This window comes from Panulirus ornatus, chromosome 52 (assembly GCF_036320965.1).
Source record: "Panulirus ornatus isolate Po-2019 chromosome 52, ASM3632096v1, whole genome shotgun sequence".
Lineage (NCBI taxonomy): Eukaryota > Metazoa > Arthropoda > Malacostraca > Decapoda > Palinuridae > Panulirus > Panulirus ornatus.
In genome coordinates, this window is record NC_092275.1 from 19,750,899 (window position 1) to 19,771,489 (window position 20,591).

The 20,591-nt window shown below is 44.4% G+C and overlaps 1 protein-coding gene across 1 annotated transcript in view; it reads left to right on the forward strand.

The window, feature by feature from the left end:
- Positions 1-20,591, forward strand: part of LOC139765126 (uncharacterized) — a 646,947-nt gene that overhangs the window by 371,220 nt on the left and 255,136 nt on the right.

A 20,591-nucleotide genomic window follows, 5' to 3' on the forward strand; every position in this document is an offset into this window, starting at 1 on the left:
CTCTATTCCTTGCCCTCCTTTCACCCTCCTGCATGTTCAGGCCCCGATCACACAAAATCTTTTTCACTCCATCTTTCCATCTCCAATTTGGTCTCCCTCTTCTCCTTGCTCCCTCCACCTCCGACACATATATCCTCTTGGTCAATCTTTCCTCACTCATCCTCTCCATGTGCCCAAACCACTTCAAAACACCCTCTTCTGCTCTCTCAACCACGCTCTTTTTATTTCCACACATCTCTCTTACCCTTACGTTACTCACTCGATCAAACCACCTCACACCACACATTGTCCTGAAACATCTCATTTCCAGCACATCCATCCTCCTGCGCACAACTCTATCCATAGCCCACGCCTCGCAACCATACAACATTGTTGGAACCACTATTCCTTCAAACATACCCATTTTTGCTTTCCGAGATAATGTTCTCGACTTCCACACATTCTTCAAGGCCCCCAGAATTTTCGCCCCCTCCCCCACCCTATGATTCACTTCCGCTTCCATGGTTCCATCCGCTGCCAGATCCACTCCCAGATATCTAAAACACTTCACTTCCTCCAGTTTTTCTCCATTCAAACTTACCTCCCAATTGACTTGACCCTCAACCCTACTGTACCTAATAACCTTGCTCTTATTCACATTTACTCTTAACTTTCTTCTTCCACACACTTTACCAAACTCAGTCACCAGCTTCTGCAGTTTCTCACATGAATCAGCCACCAGCGCTGTATCATCAGCGAACAACAACTGACTCACTTCCCAAGCTCTCTCATCCCCAACAGACTTCATACTTGCCCCTCTTTCCAAAACTCTTGCATTTACCTCCCTAACAACCCCATCCATAAACAAATTAAACAACCATGGAGACATCACACACCCCTGCCGCAAACCTACATTCACTGAGAACCAATCACTTTCCTCTCTTCCTACACGTACACATGCCTTACATCCTCGATAAAAACTTTTCAATGCTTCTAACAACTTTCCTCCCACACCATATATTCTTAATACCTTCCACAGAGCATCTCTATCAACTCTATCATATGCCTTCTCCAGATCCATAAATGCTACATACAAATCCATTTGCTTTTCTAAGTATTTCTCACATACATTCTTCAAAGCAAACACCTTATCCACACATCCTCTACCACTTCTGAAACCACACTGCGTTAATGGGAAGGTCTTGATTAGGGGCCACAGTAGCCCATGCCGTCTCAACTAACATCAAAAATCCCCGCACATCCCTGGGATATCCCACCAATCACAGTCTCTATGAACGATTTGCTCACGTTGGGATCTTCAGACTTGTGTGGAATGCTAATCGCTGAGTTTAATTTCGAACTCATGAATATGCAAATCAGCCTCCCACTGTGTATTTACCAAAATGCTTTCTATTTGCATAATGAGATGATATAAATGATATAATTGTTTCGCAGAAGTGAGACATGGCGGTGGTCATTAGCATTGAACATGACAGAAGCTGTTTACGGGATCTACTGTTCAATCCATGGCTTCATTTAACACACACACACACACACACACACACACACACACACACACACACACACACACACACACACACACACGCACACACACACGGTCCTCTGTGGTGTTGTGGATAGAGTCCTTAATGATGCATGGGTTCGAATCCCGGACGTTGCAGTCGGGCTTGGGTATGGTCGATTAATGGGTACCTGCCCGAGGCTGATATGTGTGTGTGTGTGTGTGTGTGTGTGTGTGTGTGTGTGTGTGTGTGTGTGTGTGTGTGTGTGTGTGTGTGTGTGTGTGTGTGTGTGGTTACAGTTGCAACAATCTATGCGTTGCAGAGAGAGTTTTACACTGGTGTTGCATCGTCTCTTAACTTGGAGGAGTGTCCACAGGTTATATATACATGCATAAACAGTATATACACATACACACGCAAACGTACACACACACACACACACACACACACACACACACACACACACACACACACACACACACATACACACACACATAGGAAAGGATGAAGGCAAGCAAGTATGAACATACACATGTGTATGCATGTTTATGTTCGGTGTATGTGTATGTACATGTAGAAATTATGTATGTATATGTGCGTATGAAGGCGATTATGTATATATACGTGTATATGACTAGATAGGCCATTCTTCGTCTGTTTCCTAACAATATATTTTATATTATCATCATACTTTGTCGCTGTCTCCCGCGTTAGCGAGGTAGCGCAAGGAAACAGACGAAAGATGGCCCAACATACCCACATACACGTATATATACATACACGTCCACACACGCACATATACATACCTATACATCTCAACGTATACATATATACACACGTACATAATTCATACTGTCTGCCTTTATTCATTCCCGTCGCCACCCCGCCACACATGAAATGGAAACTTCCTTCCTCCGCATGTGCGCGAGGTAGCGCTAGGAAAAGACAACAAAGGCCACATTCGTTCACACTCAATCTCTAGCTGCTATGTATGATACACCGAAACCACAGCTCCCTTTCCACATCAAGGCCCCACAAAACTTTCCATGGTTTACCCCAGACGCTTCACATGCCCTGGTTCAATCCACTGGCAGCACGCTGACCCCGGTATACCACATCGTTCCAATTCACTCTATTCCTTGCACGCCTTTCACCCTCCTGCATGTTCAGGCCCCGATCACTCAAAATCTTTTTCACTCCATCTTTCCACCTCCAATTTGGTCTCCCACTTCTCGTTCCCTCCACCTCTGACACATATATCCTTTTTGTCAATCTTTCTTCACTGATTCTCTCCATGTGACCAAACCACTTCAAAACACCCTCTTCTACTCTCTCAACCACACTCTATCACCACACATCTCTCTTAACCTTTCATTACTTATTCGATCAAACTACCTCACACCACATATTGTCCTCAAACATCTCATTTCCAGCACATCCACCCTCCTCTGCACAACTCTATCTATAGCCCACGCCTCGCAACCATATAACATTGTTGGAACCACTATTCCTTCAAACATAACCATTTTTGCTTTCCATGATAACGTTCTCGACTTTCACAAATTTTTCAACGCTCCCAGAACTTTCGCCCCCTCCGCTTCCATGGTTCCATCCGCTGCCAAATCCACTACCAGGTATCTAAGACACTTCACTTCCTCCAGTTTTTTTTCATTCAAACTTACCTCCCAATTGACTCGTCCCTCAACCCTACTGTACCTAATAACCTTGCTCTTATTCACATCTACTCTCTGCTTTCTTCTTTCACACACTTTACCAAACTCAGTCACCAGTTTCTGCAATTTTCTCACATGAATCAGCCACCAGCGCTGTATCATCAGCGAACAACTGACTCACTTCCCAAGCTCTCTCATCCACAACAGACTGCATACTTGCCCCCTTTTCCAAAATACTTGCATTCACCTCCCTTACAACCCCATCCATAAACAAATTAAACAACCATGGAGACATCACGCACCCCTGCCGTAAACCAACATTCACTGAGAACCAATCACTTTCCTTTCTTCCTACTCGTACATAATCCTTAAATCCTCGATAAAAAGTTTTCACTGCTTCTAATAACTTGCCTCCCACACCATATATTCTTAATACCTTCCACAGAGCATCTCTATCAACTCTATCATATGCCTTCTCCAGATCCATAAATGCTACATACAAATCCATTTGGTTTTCTAAGTATTTCTCACATACATTCTTCAAAGCAAACACCTGATCCACACATCCTCTACCACTTCTGAAACCACACTGCTCTTCCCGAATCTGATGCTCTGTACATGCCTTCACCCTCTCAATCAATACCCTCCCATATAGTTTCCCATATATATATATATATATATATATATATATATATATATATATATATATATATATATATATATATATATATATATATATATATATAAGATAGAGAGATAGAGAGAGAGAGAGAGAGAGAGAGAGAGAGAGAGAGAGAGAGAGAGAGAGAGAGAGAGAGAGAGAGAGAGAGAGAGAGAGAGAGAGAGAGAGAGAGAGAGAGAGAGAGAGAGAGAGTAAATAATGCCGCTCGTTCCACTGCCTGAGGAGATCCGGCAGAATTGTTACCAGCGTTGCAATTTTGACTAATGTTATGCACGCTAATTAGCTCACCTCGGCGGCGCCGGAAGTTAACTGGGGAACGCGCGTGGGGAAGTTGGCGAGACGAGGGGGAGGACGAAGAGGAGGAGGTGGGTCATGCCTGGTAGGGAGGTGGGGATGACAGAGGAGAACAGACGTTGATATAGGGGGGGCAAGTTGACTGGAAGGGTGGGGGTGTTAAACCCCCTAAGTCGTATTGACCCAGTGGCATGTCTTACTAAGTGTCCGACACGAATGGATCATATTGTGTCCTTGTAAGAACCTTCAATATTCCCATTTTCGTGGCATTATGTCTGAGTGCAGACCATCGCTAGGAGAGATGTGGGGGTGTGACCCACTCTAACCCCCACATAACTAATCTTCGTCTACCATCCTCAGTCTTACAATGTAAATCCAGCTGGTAGCACCACCTTATGTGGATGCTGTTTATACAACCTACTCACTTCAGGGGCTAGTTCGAATCCCATCAATCCTTCATGGTAGTTTATATACGTTCCATGCCCTCAGTTCTGCATGCAGAATGTTACCGAAAATTCAGTCCAGTTCGTTAATTCCGGCTTGCTTTATCGATAACCGTCCACCACGCTAGTATCCACTGACCACCACCCTGTTTCCCCGCGCCTCATTTGACTTCCTATCATGCATGGCCCAGGCCAATCTGCACATGTCAACATTTTTCATCTCTGCGTTGATGGTATATCTCCTGCTCCATCCTGTTTCTCACATCTCGCTCATGTGTCTCTTGTTCACCAGCTACCGCCTCTCTCTCTCTCTCTCTCTCTCTCTCTCTCTCTCTCTCTCTCTCTCTCTCTCTCTCTCTCTCTCTCTCTCTCTCTCTCTATCTTGCGCTTATCATTTTCATGTCACACTCATGGCCTATCGTTAGAGATGCCTTTGTCATCTTATTTCCTTCGGTATCTTTTTCTCATCTTTGACTTTCATATTTCATTCCCCCTTTCGCATTGTTTCCTATCATCGTTTTTCCATGTCTCGTTTATCTCCGCGCGCCCTTCCAGCCTTCCCCGCCCTCCGTGAAATGTTATCTCATTTCTTACTTCCCTTATCTTTCGCCTTTATGCCTTCCAATACCTCTCATTTTTTCCTCCTCCATTCTCTCTCTCCAATCCCCATCCATCCACTCTTGTTCCGAAGTTTCCTTGATTATATCTATGTGTTTTTCTACGCAGTAAATCATGTGGCATTTCGCTCATCTCCCACACGTATTCGCTTCTGTATCTTTCATGAATATATTTCCCATTCCTTGGGTATTAGCCTGCATCTGTCTCGTGGACCTGTGTCGTCTCTATGTGTATCCATCATGAACCTATCCCGCTCTCGTCTCCAACATCTCCAACCTGTCACTTCTCCAACATACTTCACCCTTGCGTCACCTCCACCACTGTGTCTCTCCCTCAAACCACTCTCTTTACTTCATCTCCTTCTTTGTCTCACAAGCACTTCTCTCTCTTTCTATCCTTCCCTAACCTCGTGCCTATCCCACACGTACTTGTTCCTCCATCGACCCCTATCCTATATCTTTCCCACAAACCTATCCCTCTATCGTCTCCTATCCTGTATATCTATCAATACGGCACTCTATTCACACCGTTACTTTCGCCTGGTTCCTCTCTCTCTCTCTCTCTCTCTCTCTCTCTCTCTCTCTCTCTCTCTCTCTCTCTCTCTCTCTCTCTCTCTCTCTCTCTCTCTCTCTCTCGACTTCGTCCCCCCCAACCCCACCCCATACCCAAATGTTTACTTTCCGCCCTTATGACAATATAACCCAGTTCCCCTCCAACCTCCCACTCCACACACACACACACAGATCATCATGCGTAGAAGCACCCTACCGACCTCCAACCTCTTTTCCCCCCCCCACGTATATAATCTAATCCCCTTCCTCCATCCTCCTCCTCCTCAGGCCTGGATGATGATGTCGAGGAAAAGGGGGTGTGATGGGCGCAGGTGCGCGTCCAAGCCAAGCGCAACAGTTCAATAAGGCCCGATGGATAATCCCGTCACAATAACCCATCAAAATAATGATCTACAGCAGTAACAAAGAGGCTAGAGTATTGATGACTCTCCTACTGCCGTCGGCTACTGCAGGGCCAACCAGCTCGATAGCTTATTACCATAACAACACTGGTGGTTGGTTATCCACGACGGGATAGATAAAAGAAAAAAAGAGAGAGAGATAAGACTTATCGACTCGGATTCCTGTGTTATGGGTCCACCTGTGGATAACCGAGCCGTTGGAAACTCAAGAGGACGAAAGGGCCGAAGACCTTATGCAAATGAGGGAACAGTCGGCAAGAATAACATTTGTCAGTTTTGGCACCAGAGGCATGTTTTTCTCATTTCCCCTCCCGCGGATACTCCATCCCAAACATCTCGGAATGTTTGCTCGACGGCATCACAAGCCAAGCCTCCCTCCCTCCCCTTGCTATTGCCGTGAAGGGATCTTGCGTCAAAATACTCTCATGGGGAAAAAAAAGGAGGAAAAAAAATAAAGGCACGGGGATCTTATCCTGAGGGTACAAAAGGTATCGGTAATCTATCCACTACATGTGAAGAAGAGCGAGAGCTTGTATGTCTGTATTAATCTATCTCGCTCACTCCTCATGGTTCCTTGTGACTGTGATATACATACAACAAAGGCAGCGAGGCGCCTATAAGACCGTGAGATGAACTCTACACCTGGTACTCTATAAGACTTTGTGGTGAGGCCTTATGGTGTGAGGTCTCATTATCCTCTATGATGTGGGACTGATCTTAAACAACAGCAGAGCATCATTATACCTCATCTAATGCCTTCCGGTCGAGATGAAGCTTATGGTGTTCCGCTGGGCGGGAAAACCTGACTCCCGAATAATGTTGAATAAGGAGAGGTCAAGGGAGAAGAGACATTCCAGTAATGGAAACCCAGGAAATCGGTCTTTCCAAACTCAAGTAATCTGGCAGGTAATCCATACCAGCTACACGAGAATGAAGACACACAGGCTGTCATGGATGCCCAAGGAACCCTGCAACGGATGACGTGAATGCAGTTCTCCGACCTCACATTGACAGATGACTGGAACGTCTGTGTATATGAGAGAAAAACTTGGTAATTTCTTTAATGGGACTTTTGCTTAAAGCCGCCACGGCGATGAAAGGATACGTTAGACTACTATGATAATGGCTCTTCGGCAATTGCCTCAATGGTCCTCTATATTCGAAGGCATGGACTCGAAGGACGGGAAAATATAAGAGGCTTAGGGTATTCGCAGGTAACCTTGTTTAACGGTGTTGAGAATTGCATTCCTGGAGTAAATGAGTTGATGGAGCTCATTTGCCAACTCAATGGCTTTGAGATGGCTGATGCCATACGAGGGGAAGTTAATGAGATGGCTGATGTCGTACTTGGGGACATTAATGAGCCAATATAGGGATGATGATGAGCTAATCCAAGGATGCTGATGGACTAATCTGAGGTTGCAGATGACTTATCTGTGTTAATCCACCGATATAAAGATGCTGATGAACTAATCCGAGGATGCCGATGGCTCATTTGAGGGTGCTAGTCAACCAACGCAAAGATGCTAATGGACTAATCCGATGATACTGATGAACTAATCTGAGGCTACTGAGGATTTACCTGAGGCAAATCCATGAGGGATTGATGCACTTCAAGCGATCTGAGGGGTCCGAACGCACGCTAGGCCACCCAGGGTATTTGAAGGGACCCCAAACCATCCATGAGGAAACCTGACGCACCTCCAGAGGGTGTTTGAAGCGCTCTAAGGCCATCCAGGGAGCCAGACACATCCTGGGTCATCCTTTGGCTCCTGACGCATATCAGGCCATCGAGGGAGCCTGACGCAACCCAGGGCATCCAAGAGGACCTGACGCACATTAGGCTATCCAAGGGGGACAGATGCACCCCAGACCATTCACTGGCCTGACGCACTCCAGGGAGACCTGATGCACCCTAAGTCGTCTATAGAGGGAGGGCAGACACACCCTCAAGGTGTCCATGTGGATATGCCTAATTCCAGGCCATGTAGGGGGCTGGAACACTCCAAGCTATCCAAGGGCAGTGTATCTACATACATACATAGTAAAGTCATAATACACACACACACACACACACACACACACACACACACACACACACACACATCCTAGGCTAAGCCAGGTAACCATTTATCGACCAGCCTCGAGGGGAAGGATGAACACTTGGGTTGGGTGTGGGCCGACTGCCACGCCCAGGATTTGAACCAATGCTCACTCATGGTCAATAATGCCAACCGCTACTGCACGGTGTGTGTGTGTGTGTCTGTGTGTGTGTGTGTGTGTGTGTGTGTGTGTGTGTGTGTGTGCGCGCGTGTGTGAAGTTCTGCCCATCAGCAGTCTGAGGTTTTCTTAAAACGATAAGTCAAGAAAGAAGCCCAGGGAGGCGTTTTGTCTTTCATTTCTTTTCACTGCAAACGAGACGAGAAACTCTCAGTGAAAAGAGACTGAAACTTTGGAAGGCCTGAGAGGATGACGCACGGAGAGGAGATGGGCTGTTTCAGGTCTCAGGATAGAAAAGAAAAAGTGTGGTATTTGACGAGATGGTCTGTGACGAGATGGTTTACGGCGGGGTCCCCTACAGGTTTAATGTTCCGTAAAACAGGTACTGCTGAAGCGATTTCGCTGCAAACTCGTCCCCCTACCAAGACGGTGGATTTCAATCTGGACCATTTGTTTTTTTCAGCTCCTGAACTTTTTATTCTTATTGTGCTTGTTTATCTATTGTGTTTTCTATTCTCAGTGTCATTATTAATCAATTTATTCAGTTATATGTTCATTTCGATGGGATGGATTTTATATACACGATCCCTGGCGGTGGTGGGTGGTGGTACTCGTTCGTTTGATCACTGTCTTACTAACAACACGAAGTAACTTTGTGGGTAATGCCTCGTTAGACTGCTGTGAAGTCCCACGAACAGTGAAGTAAGTTGTATCTAAGACACAACAACGTAACAACTGTTATAAAGAACATTTTGTGTGATGGTCTACAACCGTATGTGAACTGGATGATACACAATACATTGTGGCTGGTTTTCTGATATAGGGACATGTTCTTAGATAGATTCTTTGTTTACAAGATACGTCAGTGTTGATTATACGATATTTCGATGTTGTGAATTAAGCCATTACTCTTAACCAATCGATACCACACAACACTTTGGTGTGAACTACGGCAGCACCACCTGGCTCTCGATAAAGACTTACTTGCTGTGAACATGATCAATCGAAAAGTACCACCTGGTGCTGTGTTTGCTGTGAACTAGGCGGCAACCCACCTTGCCACTTGTTGGAGCGTCTGCTGTGAACTAGGCCTGTCCTCTTGCCACTAGATGCAGTACTTGCTGTGAACTAGATCAGCCTCCCTTGCTACAGCTTTGGTTGTGAACTAGACCAGTCCCACCTTGGTGCAGCGTTGGCTGTGAACTAGACCAGTCCCACCTTGGTGCAGCGTTGGCTGTGAACTAGACCAGTCCCACCTTGATACAACGTTGGCTGTGAACTAGACCAGTCCCACCTTGGTGCAGCGTTGGCTGTGAACTAGACCAGTCCCACCTTGGTGCAGCGTTGGCTGTGAACTAGACCAGTCCCACCTTGGTGCAGCGTTGGCTGTGAACTAGACCAGTCTCCCCTTGCCACTTGGCACGGCATTTACTGTGAACCAGACAAGTCCATGGCCGGCCACATGTTTTGTCGATGACCTGCACAAATTAGTTGTTTATACCTGTGTAATGAGCGCGATGATGAAACCTGCCACGCACTTTTGATAAGCAACTGTGAGATGTATTTGTGCGTTGCTGACACCAAGTATGAAGTCAAATGAGCTTCAGAATTCCATCCAAGAGGACACCATGCCTGGGCAGACTACCACCAAGAATGTAAAAAACGCCTTGGCAATGAGTCCCATCATCCGTCAGAAGCTACAGGGAATCAACTACCAATGGGATCAAATTCGACACACGAGATCATATTCTCCTTGATTAGATTCTTGTGAAAGATGATAAGAAAGATAAGGTGATATTCTTGTGAAAGACGATAACAAAGATGAGTATATATCTTACTCCTATTTCAAAGTAATGCTCCTCTCTCTCTGACCAATAGAGAAAGGTATGACGAACACAGCATTACCCTGTCACAACTCCATCTCTCGTTGCAATGAGACGTAAAGGCGTCCAGGAAACTCTCCTGTATAGAATCCAGTCATAGAACAGGTTGCAACTCCTCATGTATCCCTCTGTGCTTACACCTTTTCTCTTCCTTGCTCAGAGTAGCAGATTAATTTAACTACGAAGCACCGAATACAATTGTCCCATAAATGTTCCCTCGAAATCTTCAGGTGAGGGGGTCTGATATGGCCACAGCGAGGGTAGTCCATTTGTGAGCCTCTTTTCCCCTAGCCCGTGGGATCCTTTTCAATGCTAATGAATCCTTTCAGAGCCTCGCTTTCCAGAAGGCATCGTCTACAGCATTGCTGCAGGACGTGGATAATTCCGGAGCCTTCAATGATCGACCGTCAGTTCATTTTTTTAAATATATATATATATATATATATATATATATATATATATATATATATATATATATATATATATATATATATACACGTCTCTTCGATGTATATCAACTGACTGTTATATTTCTCTCTTGTGTCTCCCCTGATGATGTGATTATTACACGAAAGTGCACTTGGGAACTTTTCCTGTTTCATTTTCCCCGTGGACTCGTAGGAATATCTTGATCACGTGCAAAATTGTGATCCTTTCCAATATATATATATATATGCACCTTCCTTTTTATTTCATGTTTGCTAGGAAAATTATATAGCTTAAGCTGACATTATCATTTCTAAGTTTTCATTGAATAACAAAAGACTTTGATTTCAGCTAACTATTGTTAGATTGGAAAGAATACGTATCATTCACATATTAAGGATTCTTATAATATGTAAACCATTATGACCAAGTTATTTTCATAAGAGCAAAGGTGTGTGTGAATATTTGGAGTTTTTGCGTGTCTGCGTTTGATTGCGTATATCATTGATTGCGTGTGCATGGTAGCTTGTGCGCATGATTGGGCGTATGTGAGTGCGTATAAGTGTGACTCGAGTGTGTGTTTGTGCGTAGATCTGTACTTGTGTCTGTCCACGTGCACACTAATTCATATCTCCATGAATAGATAATCTATATCTGTCTGTCATCAGCTCCATCGATCTCACTACGGTCAGACTTCCACCCCCTCTCTCTGCACCACAGCTCCTCCCCAATTTACTGTGGAGATCAGCAATAACGAACCCCCATGTGTCGACCACAGCGCAGACAGCATCTAACTTTTAGGAAGACAGTGTTATGCTATTTGTTGCCCACCCCCCAAAAATAAACATAATGAAGGTCTTCCACAGACTTATTTAGAAAGAACCATCCCTTTCGTGCGAAGCCTCCTCCTAGCTGACGAGACAAAGGGGAGACCCCCTTGTTAGTGGAGATTGACTCAAATGTCATGTGGAGTGAGCCAAGGACAGCCATCTGGGCCAAGGAAGCCAGACGTTCGAAGGGGCGGCGGCAGCGGTAGTGGGACAAGGCGAAACACAGCGTCAATACAGAAGACAAACCAGATATCCAATGATCACCCTTCCTCTCTCTCCTCCTCTTTCATCCCAAGTTCGGATCTATTCTCCTTCTATTCTCATTGATTTCCTTCTAATTCTTACCTTCCCTGCCTTCATTTTCTTCTCTCTTTCCCTGCATTCTTTGACCACATAAGCTCCTCCGAAGCATCTATTCTCCTTTTATTCTCACTGATTTCCTTCTAATTCTCACCTTCCCTGCCTTCATTTTCTCCTTTCTTTCCCTACATTCATTAACCACATAAGCTCCTCCGAAGCATCTATTCTCCTTTTATTCTCATTGATTTCCTTCTAATTCTTACCTTCCCTGCCTTCATTTTCTCCTTTCTTTCCCTGCATTCTTTGACCACATAAGCTCCTCCGAAGGGCATCTTGGGGGGTGGGCGTTGTTAAGCCATGTCGGTCATGGACGTGTCTCCGTGACCCGCTTCTGTCTTGTATCCCCCCCTTCCCCCTTCGTTTTCTTTCCCTCTTGCTCTTCCTTTTGTCCCATTCTCCCAACACACAGTCCTAACCTACCTCACAATTTCCTCGTACTTTACATCACTTCCCTGCCTTTTCCCCTCCCTCTATGTCACTGTCTCTTACATGTGTGTCATCATTTAGTCTCTTCCATTTCTAACTTGTCTCTAACGCGGGAAATGGCGAATAGTAGGAAAGATAGAAAGAAAAAGATATATATATATATATATATATATATATATATATATATATATATATATATATATATATATATATATATATATATATATATATATATATATCTTTTTCTTTCATACTATTCGCCATTTCCCCGCGTTTGCGAAGTAGCGTTAAGAACAGAGGACTGGGCCTCTGAGGGAATATCCTCACCTGGCCCCCTTCTCTCTCCCTTCTTTTGGAAAATTAAAAAAAAAAAGGAAAAAAGAGGGGAGGAGGATTTCCAGCCCCCCAACTCCCTTCCCTTTTAGTTGCCTTCTACGACACGCAGGGAATACGTGGGAAGTATTCTTTCTCCCCTATCCCCAGGCAGACAGTATGAATTATGTACACGTGTATATATGTATATGTCTGTGTGTGTATATACATGTATACGTTGAGATGTATAGGTATGTATATTTGCGTGTGTAGACGTGTATGTATATACATGTGTATGTGGGTGGGTTGGGCCATCCTTTCGTCTGTTTCCTTGCTCTACCTCGCTAACGCGGGAGACAGCGACAAAGCAAAATAAATAAATAAAATATATATATATATATATATATATATATATATATATATATATATATATATATATATATATATAGACCGTGGAATGCTGTGTAGGTATGTATATTTGCGTGTGTGGACGTGTGTATGTACATGTGTATGGGGGGGGGGGGGCATTTCTTTCGTCTGTTTCCTTGCGCTACCTCGCAAACGCGGGAGACAGCGACAAAGTATAAAAAAAAAAAAAAAAAAAAAAAAAAATATATATATATATATATATATATATATATATATATATATATATATATATATATATATATATACATATATATATATATATACACTCGTGAACAGCGCGTCGAATCTTCTGTAACTTCAAGAGGGATATGTCTGATGGCAGGTATTATGGTTAAAGAGGAGTGTGAGTAGTCTCTGGCCTTCATAGACTCATTAGCTCTGCTCAGCATCATCAGAAGCCATCGAGGTTGGATAATCAGCCTTGTACCATTCTTGGAAAAAAAAGGACTAATTTTCCACTCCGTGTAGGATCCAATCAATTCATGCGTTATATCACTGGAGGGGAATTTTCGTATATGATTAATGAGATGGAATGGAAGACTGATTATAACAGAAAACGGTCCATGGATGACTGATCTTAACAGAAAACGGTCCATGGATGACTGATCTTAACAGAAAACGGTCCATGGATGACTAATTATAACAGAAAACGGTCCATGGATGACTGATTGTAACAGAAAACGGTCCATGGATGACTGATTATAACATAAAACGGTCCATGGATGACTGATTATAACAGAAAACGGTCCATGGATGACTGATTATAACAGAAAACGGTCCATGGATGACTGATTATAACAGAAAACGGTCCATGGAGCTCTCATGACTACAGTAATTTCATCTTTCCTGTTTTCTGAGGTGTTACCGGACTCCTCTTGCTTGTGGTTACGCCACAAGTGAAAAAAAAAAAAACTTCACCGAGGCTGTATTATCGAAGAACAAACCTCGTCCAAGAACATTTCACTCTCAAAGACTCCTTCCTTTCCCTGTTACAGATCGTAGAGCAGTATCTAAAATTTTTAGAAGCCGTGACGAAGAGGTTCTTGGAATTTCACAGTGATAGAATAATGATATTGAATATCCATCCTTTCCCGGCCACTGATTGTAGCGCAGCCTTTAGAAAGAAAACGGTAGGTGTCGACTTCTGCCCCCGAAGAGCTAAGTCGCTATTGCGCAGCGACGCTGTTTCGCTGTCGACATCCGGGAAAGCGAGGCACGTCTTACGTAGATCCGTTGAGATCTGTCTTCTACCACTTCGGGTGCAGCAAGCTTCACGTATCCGAGAGAGAGAGAGAGAGAGAGAGAGAGAGAGAGAGAGAGAGAGAGAGAGAGAGAGAGAGAGAGAGAGAGAGAGAGAGAGAGAGAGAGAGAGAAGCGGCAAGAAATAGATAGCAATGAAAAAAAAAAAAACAATGGGTAGATGCATAAGGAAATAATGAACCGAGAGCCGGATAAGAGAGACAGTGAGAGACAGAACGAACAGATGAACCAAGAGTTTAAACGAACACTGAAAGACGACGGCGTCATTTAAAAAAGAAAAAAAAAAATAAATAGATAAAAAAAGAAAATAATGCGAAAAATAAGTCTACATCCTGAAGTAGGCTGGGAAATTCGCCTTTAAATATTCATAACACTTTCATGGCCGACAGCTTTCAAACGCTGCCACCCACTAAAGTCGCCCTGCGCCACCAGTTTCCCCACAAATATCGCCCATATATCTAAATGAAATTGGGAAAAATGAGAGACTCAGGTGGATTTTGCACGATAGCTAGTTATATTATAAAGGATCTCAGGGTGGATTTGAAGAGGATTTCAGCCCCATAATTCAGGATGAAGGGGGAAAATAAGGCTATATCAAGGGAGATTAACTCACGTTAATTTGGGGGCCGACCTGGGCCGACCTGGGCTGGGCTGTTGTGTGTGTGTGTGTGTGTGTGTGTGTGTGTGTGTGTGTGTGTGTGTGTGTGTGTGTTGAGGGGAGGAAGGGCATTCTGCAAGGTTGCGGAAGGGAGTGGGGGGGGGAGGGGAGGAGTTGAAAGAAGGAAGAGTGGGAGAAGAGAGAGGGAAGATAAATTGATGAGAATGAAGCGTCAGAGGAAGGATAGAAGAAGGAAGAGTGAGAGAAAAGAAGGAAATACTTGTAAATGGATGAATGAAGGAAGGATAGAGGGAGGGTATATTACTTTGGCCATTGCTCTCGTGAGCTTTCTGCAAGTGTCCAACCCGCTGAGGCCCAGACCCGTGGAACGCAAATGACCGCTGCTTCCTATTGTTTATGTGTGGTGACCAGGTACACGGGGATGGACCGTTATGATACATGCATCATACCTCGAAAAACTAGGCTCTGGAATCCTCACCGTTTTTTGCGTCTTTGCCTCTTCTCAAAATCCCTTCACCTGGAAGCTGAAATTAACATCTGGCCACTGCTTCCTATTGTTTATGTGGTGAGGACAGGTCCACGGGGATGGACCGTTATGATACATTCATCATTCCTCAAACACCTAGGCTCTGGAATCCTCATCATTCTTTCGTCTTTGCCTCTTCTCACAATCCCTTCACCTGGAAACTGAAATTCACATCTGTGTTCAAATATTCACATCCTCCATTCTTCCTCTCATCCGAGATGGCCATAGATAAGGGATATCTTCTTTCTCTACGCCACGTCTGCCACCATAAAAAAGATAAAGTGAAAAGAGGATAAATGATGATAATAAAAGAAAACGAGACGTGAGATGGAACAAGGTAGGGATGGAGTGAGGGATTATCCTCCCAGCCTCCCTTACTTCAAATGGACAGGAAAGATTAAAGTCATACCACTTAAGGGAAGGAGATGGCTCTTCCCCCACCCATCACTTCCTCCAGGATAAAGAAGAACGAAGGGTTGCTAAGCCTAAGTAAGAGACTTCTCTTTGCTCGATACATCTGACAGGTATTAATATCATGGGAAATAGGAGGTCGTCTGGCGTTCGTCTATAAATGACAGGAAATCTGAGGGAAGAGCCCCAAGAAGGAAAAAAAACTGAGATTTTTCTCCTTGGGTGATGAGAGCGGAATGAAATGACGTATACACAAATGACAAAGTGGTCCTCGGATTTCATTATATATGATTTGACATCATATATCCATCAGTGTAGATATAGCTTTTTATCAGTAATTTTCATAAAGCCTCTTTTCGATTGGTTCGCAAATGTAGCCTTCGCCAATATGGAAAAAACTGACAGCAGAACTATTCGGAAGGGAACGTGATATGGAATACATCTCTACACTAAACTTGTCACCTGATGTGACTGCATACAGTGTCGAAGAGGAACACGGAACGGATCGAAAGTGTTATACAGTGTCGAAGCGCAACACGGAACGGATCGGAAGTGTTACACAATGTCGAGGCGGAACATAGAACGGATCGAAAGTGTCCGAAAATCTGGCGATGACTTCGGAAATCAGTAGCGTCAGCTGCTCAAGGGAGGTAGGTATGATGTGTTCGACCGAGGAGTTGGTTGGTATATGGCGTCTGCCCTGGGGCCGAGCTGTGTGGCGGCCGTATGGACCGTGTGTATAATGCAGACGACCAGCCCAGGCTCGTCCCTCCTGTGGGTGGTGGGAGCGGTGAAGTAGTGGGAGAGGAGACCGGGGTGAGGCATGGATGGACAGGCTTGGGGTGGGATGCGGGAGGAGAGGACCGAGATGGAACAGGGGAGAGGAAGGTGGGGTGGAGGGGAGTAAATGACGGAATAGGAGAGGGAGTAGTGAGGGGGAGGATGTGGGATGGGTGGAAGTGAAGGGGAATGAGAGTGGAAAACGAGATGAGGTGAGAAGAAATGAGGAAGAGTGAGGCTGAGACAGCAGTAGGTACCAGATGCAGTAGTTTAGACACAGACACACACGCACGCACACAGACACACACAGACACACGCACACACACACAGACACAGACACACACACACACACACACACACACACACACACACACACACACATATGAAAACTATTTACCGCTATACTCCAAGACTCGAACCCGGTCCATCTGTGTGTCAGCCAGGTAGCCCAAATTAATCTCTTTTTGTATCCTGCACCAGCAGATAAACTATGGACCTCACACTACCATATTCATTAGGGGATTAAAAGCCATTATGGACCAATAGGGACTAATTAGCCCTCATGCTGTTATAAAGACAAGGACGAGAGAGGATATAAGCCTAGTTATAAGACTCCATAGTCTCATGGAATCAGCTCATAACCAAGAGTCACTTCATGACCATGAGTCAGCTCATGGCCAAGAGTAGTCAGCTCATGGCCAAGAGTCATCAGCTCATGACCATGAGTCAGCTCATGGCCAAGACTCATCAGCTCATGACCATGAGTCAGCTCATGGCCAAGAGTCATCAGCTCATGACCATGAGTCAGCTCATGACCAAGACTCAGCTCATGATCACGACTCAGCTCATGATCACCAAAGCGCAGAGGCATGACCACTGGCGCTGTGAGCCAGACCAAACCCAAATATAAAGCACGCGTCAAAAATGTGTACAGCGAGGGGGTAAAAAAAAAGAAAAATAAAAGGCCAAACGAAAATGTGAAATGTGGCAGCAGTAGTGGCCCGGAGGTCGCCATCTGTCACTTCTTATTAGCTTAACGAGGCAGTTATTGGTGTAATGGACCCCAGATACTCTAATAATTGCCAAGTCAATTTCCAGGAGAGGAGAAACCGAAGCGCCCCCTCCTCCCTCCCTCCCTCGCTCACATCCGGAACCCCGTTGAAGCTCTACGTGAGTGGTGACGTGTACGGGGAAAGGGAATAGGGCGGTATAGGGGAATGGGAAGGGAAAAGACGAATGAGGTGGATGCTGGGGGAGAGAGAGAGAGAGAGAGAGAGAGAGAGAGAGAGAGAGAGAGAGAGAGAGAGAGAGAGAGAGAGAGAGAGAGAGAGAGAGAGAGAGAGAGAGAGTCACGTTTCCATCGAGTTTCGCAGATACACAGACCACATAGAGCCCCAAGGTCCGAGCGAGGTGTTCTGGCCTTAAATATTACTACCGTGAAAGATACACTTTCCTCAAAAGAAAATGGTAGCAAAGCAAAGCAAAGAGAGAGAGAGAGAGAGAGAGAGAGAGAGAGAGAGAGAGAGAGAGAGAGAGAGAGAGAGAGAGAGAGAGAGAGAGAGAGAGAGAGAGAGAGAGAGAGAGAGAGAGAGAGAGAGAGAGAGAGAGAGAGAGAATGACCGAAGAGACTGAAGAGGTGAAAGACAGAAAAAAAGAAAAAGAGAGATGTATGAACTCCAGTGAAGATGGCAGTAGGGAGAGCTGGAGCTTAGTATAGAGTGATGCAAGGATTATAAAACAAGGGGAGGGAGGAAGGCACCGTAGTGATCTTTGATCCTAATGCAACGGGAACAAGGGAACTGAAACTGATATCATGAATTTGTTTTGCGCATTATATGGGATTCGGTGAAAGTCACCTGGATGGCAGTGATTCGTCTTAGGTGATACAAAATACATTTAAGAATTTACAGCCAGAATATATATATGTTCGTGGGTCCTTTGACCTATGACCACCCCATATAATTCTTCAAACGACTTAGATGGAAAAAAGAATTATTAAAATCATCGGGCCTTATCGAATCAGGGTACATGTCCACCAAAATTCTAATCAGTCACCTTGAAATTTAAGGATTGGCAGTAAGTTGTTGACTGTTGGTAAGAAAATGGAAGATGAATATAAATGTAAAATTTAGAATAGCAATAAGAAACACAGCAAAAAGAATGTGTGTTTCTTCCCTCGAAGGGAAACACACTAGTTAAAAAATGTGTGTTTCTTCCTTCGAAGGGAAACACAGTAGTAAAAAGAATGTGTGTTTCTTCCTTCGAAGGGAAACACAGTAGTAAAAAGAATGTCTGTTTCTTCCTTCGAAGGGAAACACAGTAGTAAAAAGAATGTGTGTTTCTTCTTTCGAAGGGAAACACACTAGTAAAAAGAATGTGTTTCTTCCTTCGAAGGGAAACACACTAACTCTAACCGAAAATAACTCACAACATTAACGCCGAACACTTCATGGAACACAGGTGATGTCGTCTAGCTGTATATATATAAATAACAAGGTTTAATTGATATCTGTCCTCAAGAAATCCCCCAGAGTCGGTCGTGTATCCTGGCAAATGCATAACCACCGTGAAATGAATCAAACACGCACTCCCTAAAGTACTGCATAAGTTTAGAATGAAAAACAAAGTCTATACATGATCGTAAATTCTTCCTTGGGTCATATTCCCTTAATCATTGTATAACTTTGAAGTAATGAAAAAAATCCTCTACATGATCGTAAATTCTTTATTGCGAAAGTATCGAGAAATCTGAATAGAGTAAGAAAGAAAGAGTCACCAAATTAGTTAGTCTGAGGTACTGAAAATGAAAAACAATTGATATTGTAACAGAAATAAAATTCATTTCATAACCGGCACAAAACATCACGCATAGATCCTCCATCGTGTGGAGGACCACGTATGTGGAAACAACATATTATAAGCACGGAACACATCCTAGGCGCTTAAAGGGTTTATAATCCCTTATTAGCGCCTTGCATTTCCTCTTAAGATGTAGTTTCCTTTCCTTGGTCCCGTCTGTGCCAGCTTCGAGTCCCCACCCAACACGGGAAGGACAATTACCTCATGCCGATGGGGTTCTCGCTTCAGCCACTCTTACCTCTCATCATCCCTTCCTCTTAGATCACCACCTCCATCCACCTGCCATCGCCATCACCCAAGACATCACTACGTCAGCCGTCATCATGGCTTCCTCAAATGCCACTGACTCTACTCAGCTGTCACCTTGATCTCCTTAGGCAAATCCAATTCTACTTGCCTGATTTCCCTTGATGTCACCAACTCTACTTGCCTGTCACCTTGCTTTTCCCTTGATGTCACCAACTCTACTTGCCTCTCACCTTGATTTCCCTTGATGTCACCAACTCTACTTGCCTGTCACCTTGCTTTTCCCTTGATGTCACCAACTCTACTTGCCTGTCACCTTGATTTCCCTTGATGTCACCAACTCTACTTGCCTGTCACCTTGCTTTTCCCTTGATGTCACCAACTCTACTTGCCTCTCACCTTGATTTCCCTTGATGTCACCAACTCTACTTGCCTGTCACCTTGATTTCCCTTGATGTCACCAACTCTACTTGCCTGTCACCTTGATTTCCCTTGATGTCACCAACTCTACTTGCCTGTCACTTTGATTTCCCTTATCCTTATCACCGGCTCTACCTAGGTGGTGCCAGGCTCCATCTGCCATGTACGACATCTGCCATTTGATCGAGGGGGAGGGTCCTGCTTAACACATTGTGTCTCCTCTCTTCTAGCTAACACTCTCTCTCTCTCTCTCTCTCTCTCTCTCTCTCTCTCTCTCTCTCTCTCTCTCTCTCTCTCTCTCTCTCTCAGCTCACAGCTTGGACTGCTGTTCCCTTACTACACCCTGCCTACCTACTTCGACGCATGGATGTTCTCCGTGATAGCCTTGAAGGCGTCTAA